This window comes from Phaseolus vulgaris, chromosome 5, assembly GCF_051622355.1.
Source record: "Phaseolus vulgaris cultivar YP4 chromosome 5, ASM5162235v1, whole genome shotgun sequence".
Classification (NCBI taxonomy): Eukaryota; Viridiplantae; Streptophyta; class Magnoliopsida; order Fabales; family Fabaceae; genus Phaseolus; species Phaseolus vulgaris.
The window spans coordinates 10,764,664-10,780,697 of record NC_143502.1 but is presented as its reverse complement, the minus strand read 5'-3'; the positions used below and the strand labels follow the sequence as shown (position 1 = coordinate 10,780,697).

The window sequence follows — 16,034 nt, the reverse complement described above, 5'->3', positions numbered from 1 at the left end:
AGGGAATGCATTTATTTATTATACATACATGATGAAGAAAAGTAGGTAGTACAAACTGACTTACTTGGCAGGTTGCTATTGTCGGTAACCAGTGAGAACCCCTTTCTGTTCAATTTGGATGAAAATAATTTTTGTGAATAAATTAAAGTATTTTGCCTTTTAAACTTTTTTCCTTTTTCCTTTTATTATTTCTTCCCATTTTTACTAACTTAGAAAATGTTTTCATATTTAATGTTCATATGAGTTTATGATAAAAATGGTTAACACTGAGAGAGATAAAGGTGTGAGATTTAGTGAATTGAGAAATAATAATGGGTGTGTAAAATAGAAAATGAAGTAGAGACAAGATGGTGTAGTAGATAAGGAATTTTTTTCTTATACACCCAAAAAAGAAACAAAATTTCCCAATCTAGCCATATTTACTATAATAATATGTGATTATTTAAGTTATAATTATTAAATATATAATTCAATAAATTTATTGTGTTTAAAATTGTAATATACAATTATTAAGTTATCACAATTTAATTAATAAATAATACTAATTTAATAATAATTAAATCATTAAATATTTTAATAATTAATTAAATTAAATTAAGACTATTAATTTTACTAATTATTTAATTACTAATTTTTAATAAATTTATTTTAATTAAATTTGTAAATATTAAAACATAACTTATAATATAATAAATAATATTATTTTTACTTAACATCTTTTTAATTAAAATTAAAAAATAAAGTTGTAAAAAATTATTATAGCCTGCTAGATGGTTGATGAGTGAGTATTTAGCTTTCCATAATTTTATTCGTGACTTATTTTATGCTTATTTTTTGTGTTTTACTTTTTATTTGATTTATCCTTGAAATGTTTTTTTTATCAATATGACCTTATTTTAATAGTATGAATTTTTTTATTGATAATTATTAATTAAAAATAAATATTATTTTATTATAATTATAATTTATTTATTGATTTAATATATACCAATTTAATTACAATAAATTTATTAATATTTTTTAAAATTATATAATTATTAAAATTAATATTTTTTATTTAATTTAGTAGTTAAATAATTGAATAATTATTAAAGGTAATTTTTTTATTAACTAAATAGTTATAATTTAATAAATTTAGTACAATTTCAAATACAATAAATTTATTAAATCATTATAATTTAAATCATTATACATTAGTATGATTTAATTGAAAAAAATACATTTGAAAAAAGAAAAGAAAAAGGACAGTGTGAACTACACAGTAAACGTGGGTAGTCACAGTAGGAAATTCTGTTTTTTGTTTTTTGTTATATAAGAAAAATATTGATTGATTGGGGCAGTTTAGTTTGTGGTCTTGTGCTATAGTGGTTTGAAAGTTGAGTGGTGGTTTAATACAGTGTGAAAAAGGAACAAGAAAATCCTAATTCCATCTAATTATGTTGCTCTTAGGAACCTAATTAAAAGTTGTAATAAAAATTATACTCAAATGGTTGTAGTACAAATCATGGAAGTGCATCAAAATCATAAGGGAAAGAATCTTCACACCACTTTTCATATACATAAAAAATTGTGCTTTCAAATAGCTTCGGTGGAACAATTCCAGTCACAAGAACCCCTTCCATTAATTAAATAATTAATTTCCTCTTTTATGCTGCATTTACCAAGTATATAGTAGAAGCACGATTGGACAGAGACACATCCATATAAATCTATATATTATATTATTATAAATTATATAAATTGATAAATTAAAATTTATGTGAATAAATATAATTGAGTTTTATTCTTTGTAAGAGAAAGATCTTATATGTTGTGTTGGAACTTTGTTAGAGTTAAAAAAATTCAAAAAATATGTTTTAAATTGAACATTTTACCTATATATATATATATATCATAATCTTGTTATCTGATACATGTGTACCATGGTTGATAGTTTAGCAGTAGTGTGATATTTGGTAAGGGGCATTTTCCAGTTCCTGAAGTGTGTGTATTAGAAAGCAAAGAAGTGAAGAGAATGGTGAGAATGAAGTAAGCAGAGAGAGAGAGAGAGAGAGAGAGAGAGAGAGAGAAGTGGGTTATCCCATTTGCATATAAGAAGGATGAATGTCCTGACACATTATTGATACTATATAGTTAATTTAAGCAGAAATGAATGTAGCATATAGCATCTTTATGAAGATAATAACAGAATGCAGATCCAAAGCATGTAAAAATAATAATGTAGTTGAGAATAAAAACAATGAGTGAAGACACAAGAGGACAGGACAACAGAGAGCTTCCCTGAAGAAAACTAATGAGTCCCATTATTTGGCACTCAAAGAATCCTATGTAGAATGGCCCTCATTTCAGCAGACACTAAAGTTTATCCACCTCTTCCCAATTATAATGCCCATGTGCCCTATACCCATTTCCACACAACAACTTCCCCCCAGGAACATCTACAACATCTTCTACTCCTTTCATTTTCATACCTTTATGCCTACATCGATTTTCTGTTTTATAACCATTTAACATGTCTAAAGCAAATCACATTATTTTCTACTGCATCCACTCTTTAGGAAATGCTCTACACTTTCACATGAATGCAGTATTAGTTGTACAATATATTGTTTAGGACCATCAACCCTGATTCATATTTTTATTTCATTATTCATCCAAGGACAAGGGACCTCAAGAAAAGCGTGCCATTTAGTTGCCTTTCTTTTTCTTTGACAAACAACAAGACATGAAAGCCTAAACATAGGTATGTCTAGTCTATACCTATTAAAGAACTATACCAATGGATCACTGTAATGTTCCTGAAACCCATGATTACAGTGTCCCAGAACTTCCTTCAATTATATAAACCGTACTCATATAATTCGAGGATACTTCAGACAACATTCGATGTTCCAGCACCATTTCTTGCAAGCTACTCACATGCCATTTTATCCTCTTGTTGGAAATTACCAACTTCAAACATGCCTTCAAAAGTTTTAAGGTCATCATCTGTGGTTTGGTTTCTAATCTTCTGTGGACCAGCAGGCTCGGTGGCTTTGTTTATTTATGTTATGCAGTTATCCCCCCAAGGCTTTCTCTCTATTTAATTCTCCTTTTCTACCTTTCTAGTTAATATTGTGTTGGTTTCTCATGGTTTCAAGGAAGTTAAAGATGAAGATGAAGATAGGAGAATGAAAGATGAGTGTGTAGAGGGATAAGGATGGAGGAGGAGGATAAGAAATGGTGTTCCTTTAGACATACAAAAGCTAAAGAAAAGGAATTTACACTGCCAAAGTCCACCTAAAGGTTTATGATTTCCCTTCCACTACACCACATGGCCTATCACGTGTCATTGTTGCTCCATGACAAAATCTCCTTATCCACTCCAATTCTTGAGACTTGATCATTATACCCTTCATGGATCACCACCTCTAGCTTTGTGCAACATTTAGTAATGTTGATAATTCTAGAGTGACCCTTAATTTGTGTCCACAAAACAAAGTTACAAACACTGAATTTTGCATCTGCATTGTGGCAAGTGAGAACAAAAGCTAAAAACCATAATAATATCAGCATTTAGCTCCTCTGACTGAAGCACAATGAGGGACAAAAAATTTGAACAGAAAATGAAGGACGAAATTGCATCACCACCTCTCCCTTTTCCCAAAGCCCAAAATTTCCTCTCTCTCATGTGATGTGCTTGATGGATCTGACACCCATGATTATTGGGTGTGCAGTGTTATCTTCAAATGCTCTCAACTCACAGTATCTTTCAAACTCAGGTTTCAAAGTCCTAGACATTCTAAATTTCCAAACTCTCCAATTCATTTCACTCACGTGCTGCTCCATAGGTGGAGAGGGATAATCAAACTCTAATATATTTCATATAATCTTTGGACAAAGCTACAAAAACTCTCCCAAAACCTATTTTAGTTCACTTTTATTCTCAGTTTAGGATAGCATAGCAGTCTCATTTTTATAGATTCTTTATCATTGTATCAGTGCCTTCAATTTCCCTTTGTTTCTCTATTCATATACTTCAATTTTCCAACATTTGTTTGTTTGTTTGTTTTCAAATTACTCCAGTTTTTAACTTTGGAAAATCCAAATGAATGAGACAAAGCAATAGTCAGCTTCTCAATCTGCCTAGGTTTTGGTTTAAACAAAGAACTTTTCACTTTGTTCTCTGTCCTACATGTTTGGATCATGGTTGTGAGTGAAAGAACGGATAAAATCATTTCATATCCATTCATTAAGTTTCTACTATCGTTATCTTATTACATATTCTGAAATTTAACTTTTATAGACATTACATTCTTATTTTATTCATATACTTATATTTCGACTTTTACACATCGGAACTAAATTATAATAAAAGACGTGTTATGTCTTATATTTTATATCAAAGAAAAAATTATGAGGATTTTTTTTTCCAAAATTAAGATTAACTTTGAAAAGATATATTAAATTAATTAATTAATTAACATAAAGAAATAAAAACAATAAGATATTGATTATTAATAATTGAAAAATGAAAACATCACATTTAAAAAATTACTCATCTGATTTATCTTAAATTTAGTATATATTAGTTTAGGAAATTATTTCATTTCAGAAAATTTTGTAGTAATTAAAGATATACTTAGAAATCATCATGTTATAATCAAGAATAAGTGTAGACAAAATTTGTTTCAAATTTAAACAAGAAATAAAATAAAATAATATTAATATTAATGTAAAATTTGTCTAATCACTAAAAAAATCACTTTTAACGATCATCAAAATTAGTCGTTAAGCACATTTGCAACCGAAATAGCCATCAAATAAATATGGCAATGAAAAACTTAGTCACAAAGCACTTTGCGACCAATTTATCAGTCAGTCGCAATTTAGCAAACGAAATTTCAATTGTTATTTCGTCGCAGAAAGCTTGATCACCACATTTCTAGGAGACCAAATTAGGGACCAAGTTTTGATCGAAAAATCGGTCACTAAAGTAAAAGGAGATAACGATCACTGTTTCGATCACTAATGAGTTGAAATTATTAATTAAAATAAAATAAATTTTGGTGGCTAAATGTGAGACCTCTAACGAACAAACTCATTTTAGTGGCTATATTGTTTTTTCTAATTGCAGCGACTGATCCTTTTTCGGTCACTAAATGTTGGGTTGTCATGTATGGCGACCAAACCCACTTTCGAGCACTAATGAGTGACTTTGTAGATTTAGCCACTAAATCGTTTTCAGTGGATATTTTATATGTATTATTAATACCCATTTAAAATGTTATTTTGACCTATTTGTAAATAAATTTCAAACCTTCTTATATATACTTAAAATTCAATCAAGCTAAACGAAAATGAACTCCAATACATAATTTAGGAAATACTTGTATATAAATTAAAAGTAAACTATATTACATAACAAAAATGATTATAAACAAGATAAAATAGTCAAATCTATTATACAATTTAACATACAACTAATCTTCTGCACTATCATATGTAATGTGTCTCCTTTATGATGTCCACTGGTAGTAGGATCTGAAGGGACTAACATGGGATCGTTCATTTGAATGTGTTGAAAGATGAGTTTCATCTGCTCATCTTGTTGGCAAATGCGTTCACTTTGCTCTTGATGAGTTTCATCAATTGCTCCATCTTTTTTTCTAGTGTCCTCTCCTTAGCATCTTTTGTCATAAGTTCAACATTTAGCTTTTGAATAGTCTCACACATTTCTTCTATTTGATGGACTACTGGAGCTTGGCTTGTAGCAAAGTGAGAACTTGTGGAACTATTAAACCTTAAATTAAATATATAAAAACACAAAAATATAATAATATTATGATTTTATCACACTAAGTTGTAGTAGATATGAAAACACCATAGTAGGCTGAGGCTCCCTTCTCAACAACCCGATATGTCTTGGCAATGGTACTCTTGTTTTGGAATTCTATAGAACTCCAATGTTGGTCCAAGGTTGCTCGAACAGGTAGTGGAATCCAGGTCTCCTTATCTTGATCATACCTAACTTTGTTCATAGCATTTTTAAAGATACGAGAGCCTTTTGTATCAAAAATGGATTTAATGACTTGGTCTTGTTTCGGATCTCACCTATATTCTTCCTGCATGAAAAATCAATTACAAAACAAATATTGCAGAATAATAAAATAACATTTTAAATGTAATCATAACTCAAATTACCTTAAACTCTCCAAACCATCTATATCTGAGCTCAAGACGGACCTTCCTCCAAGTGGGACTGGGTTCATCATATTTTTGTTTCATGATTTGTCAGATTAAATTGGAAGGTTCATTTGCTGGTGTAAATATGTGTTCAAAACATATTGTCAAAATGATATATGAAAATAAGAACATATAAATGAATAAAAATTAGATTAAAATATACTTATTCTCCGTTTTTTGCATGAAATCAGGGCCTCAGATCAACTACATTGGCATACTCATACTAAGGTGTAAGTGTAAGAGAGTCTTATATCGACGAAGGTCGATTCATAGTTGGCTCAGTAAAAATGGTAGTGGGAATTGATTATTCTACATGATGATAAAAAAAAATTCCATGAAGTGTTGGAAGAACAGACGAAGGGGGAATGTTGGTGTTGGGTGAAGATTCGTCATCAACACGAACACCTTGATCACCACGATTAGGTGGTCTACCACCACTGCCTCTACCCTTTAGTGTCATCTGCAAGTGAAACTTATTGCATATAAAAGATGTAATACAATAATCAAAGTGGATCAATCAATTTTGAATAATAAATAAAGTAATCATGATCAAAAGACTCAAACCTGATAATGTTTTCTATAGCCAAATATGTCAGTTGTCTTATTTGTCATACACTACAATTATAGGAAATAGCAATAAAATTAATGTAAACATAGTTTAGACAAGGTATACAATCAATTTTAATGCATGAATCACGTTCCAGTTCTACGAGAAGACATAGAACAGATTCCATAAGAGACAAATCAGAAGTGGAGCTTCTCACCAAAGTCAACCGACGAAAACATGTATTCATGCCCCTAAACACAAATAATTTGTAAGGAGTAATTATAAATTAAGTAAGCATATTGGCAGCACTACCACATAGAAAGTAACAGGTTTATCATGGACATTTCATAAAAAAAGTATTCTTTCTTTAGAACCCTAAATTTCATATTAAAGTTTTTGTACATTTTTGAAAACTTTAGCCCTAATACATATAGATGCTAAGAACACCAAGGATTTGACAGATCTAGAAGTGAGTGTAAAACCTTTTGCAGATCAGCAAAGCATAATTTATATTGTGCAAATGGTTTAACTATTAAAGTTAGTTTTGTTGTTATCATCACAGTGGACATGCCGGAGTGGTTATCGGGCATGACTAGAAATCATGTGGGCTCTGCCCGCGCAGGTTCGAATCCTGCTGTTCACGCTTTTTTATCATAAAATTGTCAATAAATTTAAAATTAAAAAATAATTATATTTAATAAGTTTTATAAACTAATATTTCAAAACTAGGGTTCTAAGCATTCTCCAACCATAAAATACAAAATGTTAAAGATGGAATCAACTTTTGTATTGGACTTCAAAATTAAGCACTTTTCTAGTCTTTCTTTACCTATGATTCTATGGAAAAAAAAATTTAGATCCTACAAATTTGCCCACTTTTTTAACAACCAACATTGTTTTCCTTAACCAATTTGTCAGATTATATTGGAAGGTTCATTTGCTAGTGTAAATTTGTGTTCAAAACATATTGTCAAAATGATATATGAAAATAAGAACATATTAATGAATAATAATTAGATTAAAATATACTTACTCTCCTTTTTTCGCATGAAATCAGGGCCTCAAACTTAGGTGTAAGTGTAAGAGAGTCTTGTATCGACGAAGGTTGATTCATAGTTGGCTCAGTATAAACGGTAGTGGGAATTGATTATTCAACAAGATGTTCACGCTTTTTTATCATAAAATTGTCAATAAATTTAAAATTAAAAAATAATTATATTTAATAAGTTTTATAAACTAATATTTCAAAACTAGGGTTCTAAGCATTCTCCAACCATAAAATACAAAATGTTAAAGATGGAATCAACTTGTGTATTGGAGTTATAGCAACTTTTTGTACTCTCATGATTTAGACTTCAAAATTAAGCACTTTTCTAGTCTTTCTTTACCTATGATTCTATGGAAACAAAATTTAGATCCTACAAATTTGCCCACTTTTTTAACAACCAACATTGTTTTCCTTAACCAATTTGTCAGATTATATTGGAAGGTTCATTTGCTGGTGTAAATTTGTGTTCAAAACATATTGTCAAAATGATATATGAAAATAAGAACATATTAATGAATAACAATTAGATTAAAATATACCTACTCTCCGTTTTTTGCATGAAATCAGGGCCTCAAATGAACTATATTGCCATACTCATACTTAGGTGTAAGTGTAAGAGAGTCTTGTATCGACGAAGGTTGATTCATAGTTGGCTCAGTATAAACGGTAGTGGGAATTGATTATTCTACATGATGTTCAAAAAATTTCCATGAAGTGTTGGAAGAACAGACGAAGGGGGAATGTTGGTGTTGGGTGAAGATTCGTCAGCAACATGAATGTTATAATGTATGGCTTTAAACTAGAGGGGGGTGAATGGTTTAAATAGGGTTTTCACAAACTTTTTAAGATAGAATAAAATTCTTTGCAAGAAACCAGATTTAGGAATTCAGTTTGCCAAGAACAAAGCTCAAAACAGAAAAGCAACAGAAAAACAATCGATTTTTTACACCAGTAATATAACAACAACTGAAATTAAAGAGTTTAAGGAAGAGAGAATTGCACAAAAAGTTTATACTGGTTCACTCTTAACCTAAGAGCTACATCCAGTTTCCCAGAAGCCACTGGGGAATCCACTAAGTAATCAAATCCAGATTACATAGACACACCACCAAAGAAGTGACATTGATCCCCTCAAGACACACACTTCCTTTGGCTCAGCATTTACACCACCAAGAATGTTGATCTTGACAACCTCAAGAGCACACAACCCTTCTTGGCTTTACAACACCAGAATGTACACAAATCACAAAACGAATTACACTGTAACAGAATCAACTGAAATCAATACAGAGTAATCCTATTCCACTTCTCTCTTGAATAACCAAAGCTCAAGTTCAAACTCAAATGCTTTTAAAACTCTTTGAAAAACTCAAATATGTTTTTCTTTCTTGTTGTTTGTTATAAAACATTAACAAACTATTTATATTATTCAAATCTTGGTCAAAGCATTTAAAGCAGGAGCGTATTCAGTTATGAAATCAATTAAAGCTCTTTTAACAAACAAAATTGTTTTATGTTAGGATTCCAAACAAACAATCGGTTGAAATAGCGAATCAATCGGTTGTTTGGGTTTGACAGCAAGTCAACCATCCAAAACAGTTTTCAAACTTTTTCAAAAACACCTAAGTATAAAACAATCGGTTGTTTCGACAAAACAACATGTTGTTTTTCACTTAGTTTGAAAAACACTTTAATCTTAAAAGATTTGAAAACACTTAAGCTTTAGATTCAACAAAGAGTGGATTACGAATATAGTCTACCCCAAATCCTATTCTAAAGCACCTCAGCAACAGCAAGCACATCCAGCCTTCCATAAAACACAAAGGATTTGGATTCTTCAAAGCTTGAACACACTTGATTCAACAATCTCCCCCTATTTGATGAAGACAAATCCCTGGTTGCTTGTGTTGGACTTGTTTGAATCTGAAGCAGTTCCTGCAAAACAAAGTTTAAGCAAAGCACAATATCTCTGATAGAAGGTTAGAGCAGTAAAACAAAACACGTTGTGTTTAACAAAAACAACAACTAAAAACCACCAGAAATACCAGCATATCAGCAGCAAAGCAACATAATTTAAAAGTTACTTAAACAAAACATAGTTTGCAGAAAATAAAACATAGCATAAAATCTCCCCCTATTTGTCTTCACAAATAGACAATAAGAATAGATAAAAAAAAGGAAATTGTTCCAGATTATACAGAATTTAAAAGGCAAAAGCACTTAAACTGATACAGGGCAAAAAACAATCGGTTGTTTCGATCATTCAACCGGTTGTTTCTCCTTCAATCATCCTTGCCATACTGAAGTTCAAAGATCTGGTTCTGAACAGCTTCAATCTGTTCATCCAGGGTCATAAAGCGAGTATCCATGCTATTGAATCTGTTGTCAATGCTCTGGAAATTGGTCACACAAAGATCATGGAGATTTCTTTAATTTTCGGCAAAGTCATCAAGCCTATTCACCATGTATCTTTCAAAAGAAGACATAGAAGGTATCTCATCTCCTTGATGTCCTGCACTTGTTCCAACTTCAAAGGTAGTTGCAGGATGCTCTTCATTGTGAATATCCATATCAGCAGCTTGATCTTCTTCATCAAAATCAGCAGCTGCAGTACTTGATGAACCACCATGATCACCATCTTTGCTCACCCATTTTCCACTTATTTTGGTGAATCCCATCTTGCTTAGAGAGCCATTTTTCATTTCTTGTGTTGACTTAACCAACTAAGAGGTCTCATCTTCAGGATTCTCTTCAAAATAGAGCAAGAATTTAGAGATTAAAACAACATAGGGATAGTGGTAATCACTTAACCTCATGGATTTTTGCATATGTTCTTTGATGATATGAATCCAGTTGATCTTGATATTCTTCATGACGCAGTAGATGTATACAAGATCTTCTTCTGTTAAGACAGAATGGTTGCTCCCCATTGGAGTTAGAATCCAAGTAACAATAAGAGCAAACACCCTTTCATTCAATTTCAAGCCTCCAATAGAACAAGTTCTCACTTGGGCTTGTTGATTCTTCAAGCAACTCTTGTAGTATTGGACTTTGTTGAAATCCTCCACTACTCCAAGATTTCCCTTGTTAATCCTTAGACCAGCATACTTTAAACCCGTTACTGCAGTCCACACATCATGGGTAATCTCCATGTCTACACCTTTCACATGAGAAACAAGGTTGTTTCCTTCAAACTTAAGGTTGGTGTAGAATACCCGAATTAAATCAGGGTATATGTTTCCCTTCATCTCCAAGAATCTTCTTAGAAACTGATCTTTTAGAAGCTTTCTCACATTGTCAAGCTTTTGACTTTTCAGCCAATCAAAGGAAACAACTTTGGGGTTGTTGATCACCTTTGTGCTTGTTTCAAAACGATATCTCTCAATCAGCTCATTATCCCCTGAAAACCAGCCCTCAAGTCTCCCTCCAGACCTCACAGCTCTTGTTTTGATCCTCTTTGATGTAGGAGGAGTGGACTCCATGATAGCAGAAAAAGAGGCAAAGGGTCTCACACAAAGAGAGCAAGAGATGTTGCAAGAGATGGCTCAATTGATTATTCTTGTGAGAGAGAACAACTGCACCAGAATTTATAGAAAAGTTGAACCTTACTGCAATCAATTGATGTGAGTGGGTTTCAGTCTTCAAAGAGAAAAGACTTGACCAAGACCTGCACAGAAAACGTCAAAAAAAGCAGAAAACCACATGGTCATCACATGTGATCTTTGACTAGTCATAAAGGCTCTTGAATTTTCAAGATTATGGAATATATTCCTTCATGACATGTTGTAACTTCCTCCAGAACATAAACAGGCTTTCAATACAACTTTATTGACTCAAGATCTTTTCATAATTGAGATCTGCAACTGACAGAATACAAAAAGAAATTAAATTCATTCTTTCACAGTGCTGCCAGAGAGGAAACAATCGGTTGTTTTGAGGAAACAATCGGTTGTTTTTCTGCAGCAAGGATTCAAAAACATATGTAATTATTCAGAGAAAGAGTTTTTAAGCATGAAACAGTAATTAACAAATCAAAGGCAGAGTTAAGGAAGGTCTTATCCTTTTATGAGGTCCCTTCAATGAGTCATTTGTTTTGTGATCAAGAAGCTTCTTTTGACCTTTGAAAAGACTTGGACTTGTACATAACATTGATTCAGTTCCAGTGTTAATCTTTTCCTTCCAAGAACCTGATCAGATGATTCAGAGCCTCATGTTCTTCTAGATTCCCTGCATAAACATGAATTCAAGCAACAAAGTTTGGTCCCCTTACAAATGTGGGTCCATTTGGTTTATTTTTATCATTTGAAACCTCACAACCTTTGGGAATCCATTTCATAAAACCTCTAGGAACAGAATATTTCCTTATTTTGCAGAATCTGACAGAATGGTCTCTCTTCATGCAATAAAAGCATGTAACAACCGGTTGTTTCGACTTAACAATCAGTTGTTTTACTGACAATTTTGAAAAATTCTTTGAGAAATTATCTTGCTTGTTTTGTGGATTAAAACCTAATCCAAATCTTCCAAACACGCAATTTTGAGATGCCAAGACATTCTCAAAGTTGGATTTTCCTTTTGAAAGCTTATCCACAATACTAACAAGATAATGTACTTTCTTTTCAAGATTTTCACAATTTTCACAAACTAGAGAGTCACACATGAGAAGAGTTTTTGCAATGATTTTCCAGATTTTCAAAATCAATTTTTGATTTTTCCAGCTCTTCTTCCAGTGTCTTAACCCTCTTGTCAAGCCAGTTGTTAAGCCCTTTCAAACGGTTGTTTGAGAGAACCAATCGGCTAGCTTCTTCATGTGTTTCTTGAAAAGCTTCAAGCAATTTACTATAATTTTTAGCATTTAGAGAAGCACATGAACTTACATCACTTGAGCTACATGACTCATCATCTTCTTCTGCAATCAAGCATATGTTTGCCTTTTCTTCTTCACTTGATGATGAGCTTGATGAGGAGACTTCATTCTCATCCCAAGCTATGTATGCTCTTCTTGAGTTTCCCTTTTTCTCCTTGTGGCTTGATTTCTTTTCATTGCTTTCTTTGTTTGGGCAATCTGCTTTAGTGTGCCCTTGTTCACCACAACCAAAGCAAGTATAGTTGTTAGAATTGAAATCACTAGTTTTCTAGTTGCCATACCTTTCTTTGTTGGCTTCTTTGTTGCGATTTCTCTTCAAAAATCTACTAAACTTCTTGGACAGCAAACTAAGGTTTTCTTCTTCACTTTCATCACTTGATTCTTGCTTGCTTTTGTGCTTGGCAACTTTTAAAGCAATGCTTCTCACATGCTTGTCTTCACTCTCTTGAACATTGAGTCTATTCATTTCTAACTCATGTTCTCTAAGCTTACCAAATAAAGAAGCCGTTGTCAAGGATGTCAAATATTTTAATTAGAAATTGCTATTACCTTTGGTTGCCATGATCTATCAAGAAACTTGAGGATCTTGATATTTAGCTCTTCTTTATCAAAGGCTTTCCCAAGGCTCATAAGGTGGTTGATGATGTGGGTGAACCTTTTTTGTACTTCAGCGATTGACTCACCTTTAAGCATTCTAAACATTTCATATTCCTCAATTAGAGTATGCTTCTTAGCTCTCTTCACATCATTGGTTCCTTCATGAGTCACCTCCAAAGTGTCCCACATCTCCTTGGCCGAAGAGCATTGAGAAATCCTAAAAAATTCATCCGAATTCAAGGCAAATGTTATGATGTTCTTAGCAATACAATCAAATTTGGCCTTCTTGTTTTCAGAATAAGTCCACTGAGACCAAGGTTTTTCAATGGAAGATCCATCTTTTTCAATTTTTGGAATAAAATGACCATTTTCAATTGCATCCCAAATTCCCTTGTCAAGGGATTCAACAAAGATTTTCGTCCTAACTTTCCAGAATTGGTAATTTAAACCACAGAAAAGAGATGGTCTGTTGATTGATGCACCCCCTCCAAAAGGTAGTTTTTCAGCCATTGAAAAAAGAGTTTAGGATCAAACTTGAGTATTTTTCAAGTACCAAGCTCTTGATGCCAATTATTAGAATGTATGGCTTTAAACTAGAGGGGGTGAATGGTTTAAAGGGGTTTTCACAAACTTTTTAATATAGAATGAAATTCTTTGCAAGAAACCAGAATTAGGAATTCAGTTTGCCAAGAACAAAGCTCAAAACAGAAAAGCAACAGAAAAACAATCGGTTGTTTCACAGAAACAATAGGTTGTTTATACCAGTAATATAACAGCAACTGAAATTAAAGAGTTTAAGGAAGAGAGAATTGCACAAACAGTTTATACTGGTTCACTCTTAACCCAAGAGCTACATCCAGTTTCCCAGAAACCACTGGGGAATCCACTAAGTAATCAAATCCAGATTACATACACACACCACCAAAGAAGTGACCTTGATCCCCTCAAGACACACACTTCCTTTGGCTCAGCATTTACACCACCAAGAATGTTGATCTTGACAACCTCAAGAGCACACAACCCTTCTTGGCTTTACAACACGAAAATGTACACAAATCACAGAACAAATTACACTGTTACAGAATCAACTGAAATCAATACAGAGTAATCCTATTCCACTTCTCTCTTGAATAACCAAAGCTCAAGTTCAAACTCAAATGCTTTTAAAACTCTTTGAAAAACTCAAATATGTTTTTCTTTCTTGTTGTTTGTTATAAAACATTAACAAACTATTTATATTATTCAAATCTTGGTCAAAGCATTTAAAGCAGGAGCGTATTCAGTTATGAAATCAATTAAAGCTCTTTTAACAAACAAAATTGATTTTTGTTAGGATTCCAAACAAACAATCGGTTGAAATAGCGAATCAATTGGTTGTTTGGGTTTGACAGCAAGTCAACCATCCAAAACAGTTTTCAAACTTTTTCAAAAACACCAAAATATAAACAATCGGTTGTTTCGACAAAACAACAGGTTGTTTTTCACTTAGTTTGAAAAACACTTTAATCTTAAAAGATTTGAAAACACTTAAGCTTTAGATTCAACAAAGAGTGGATTACGAATATAATCTACCCCAGATCCTATTCTAAATCACCTCAGCAACAACAAACACATCCAACCTTCCATCAAACACAAAGGATTTGGATTTTTCAAAGCTTGAACACAGTTGATTCAACAATGAACACCTCGATCACCACGATTAGGTGGTCTACCACCACCACCTCTACCTTTTGGTGTCATCTGCAAGTGAAACTTATTGCATATAAAAGATGTAATACAATAATCAAAGTGGATCAATCAATTTTGAATAATAAATAAAGTAATCATGATCAAAAGACTCAAACCTGATAATGTTTTCTATAGCCAAATATGTCAGTTGTCTTATTTGTCATTCACTACAATTATAGGAAATAACAATAAAATTAATGTAAACATAGTTTAGAGAAGGTATACAATCAATTTTAATGCATGAATCACGTTCTAGTTCAACGAGAAGACGAAGAACAGATTCCAGAAGAGACAAATCAGAAGTGGAGCTTCTCACCAAAGTCAACCGACAAAAACATGTATTCATGCCCCTAAACACAAATAATTTGTAAGGATTAATTATAAATTAAGTAAATATATTGGCAGCACTACCACATATAAAGTAACAGGTTTATCATGGACATTTCATAAAAAAAGTATTCTTTCTTTAGAACCCTAAATTTCAGATTAAATTTTTTGTACATTTTGAAAACTTTAGCCCTAATACATATAGATGCTAAGAACACCAAGGATTTGATAGATCTAGAAGTGAGTGTAAAACCTTTTGCAGATCAGCAAAGCATAATTTATATTGTGCAAATGGTTTGAATATTAAAGTTAGTTTTGTTGTTATCATCACAGTGGACATGCCGGAGTGGTTATCGGGCATGACTAGAAATCATGTGGGCTCTGCCCGCGCAGGTTCGAATCCTGCTGTTCACGCTTTTTTTATCATAAAATTGTCAATAAATTTAAAATTTAAAAATAATTATATTTAATAAGTTTTATAAACTAATATTTCAAAAGTAGGGTTCTAAGGATTCTCCAACCATTTTTTTTATCAACAATAAAATAAATAAATAGGGACCACTTCAGGGGTGGTCCAACCCATAAAATACAAAATGTTAAAGATGGAATCAACTTTTGTATTGGAGTTATAACAACTTTACTCTCATGATTTAGACTTCAAAATTAAGCACTTTTCTAGTCTTTTTTTACCTATT

The 16,034-nt window shown here is 32.1% G+C and overlaps 2 non-coding genes across 2 annotated transcripts; both read left to right on the top strand.

Annotated features, from left to right (window-relative positions):
- Positions 1-7,333: 7,333 nt before the first annotated feature.
- Positions 7,334-7,415, top strand: TRNAS-AGA (transfer RNA serine (anticodon AGA)). The gene has a single exon. It is a non-coding gene; the product is annotated as a tRNA-Ser (tRNA).
- Positions 7,416-15,671: 8,256 nt separating this feature from the next.
- On the top strand, positions 15,672-15,753 carry TRNAS-AGA (transfer RNA serine (anticodon AGA)). Its single transcript has one exon. It is a non-coding gene; the product is annotated as a tRNA-Ser (tRNA).
- Positions 15,754-16,034: the final 281 nt, after the last annotated feature.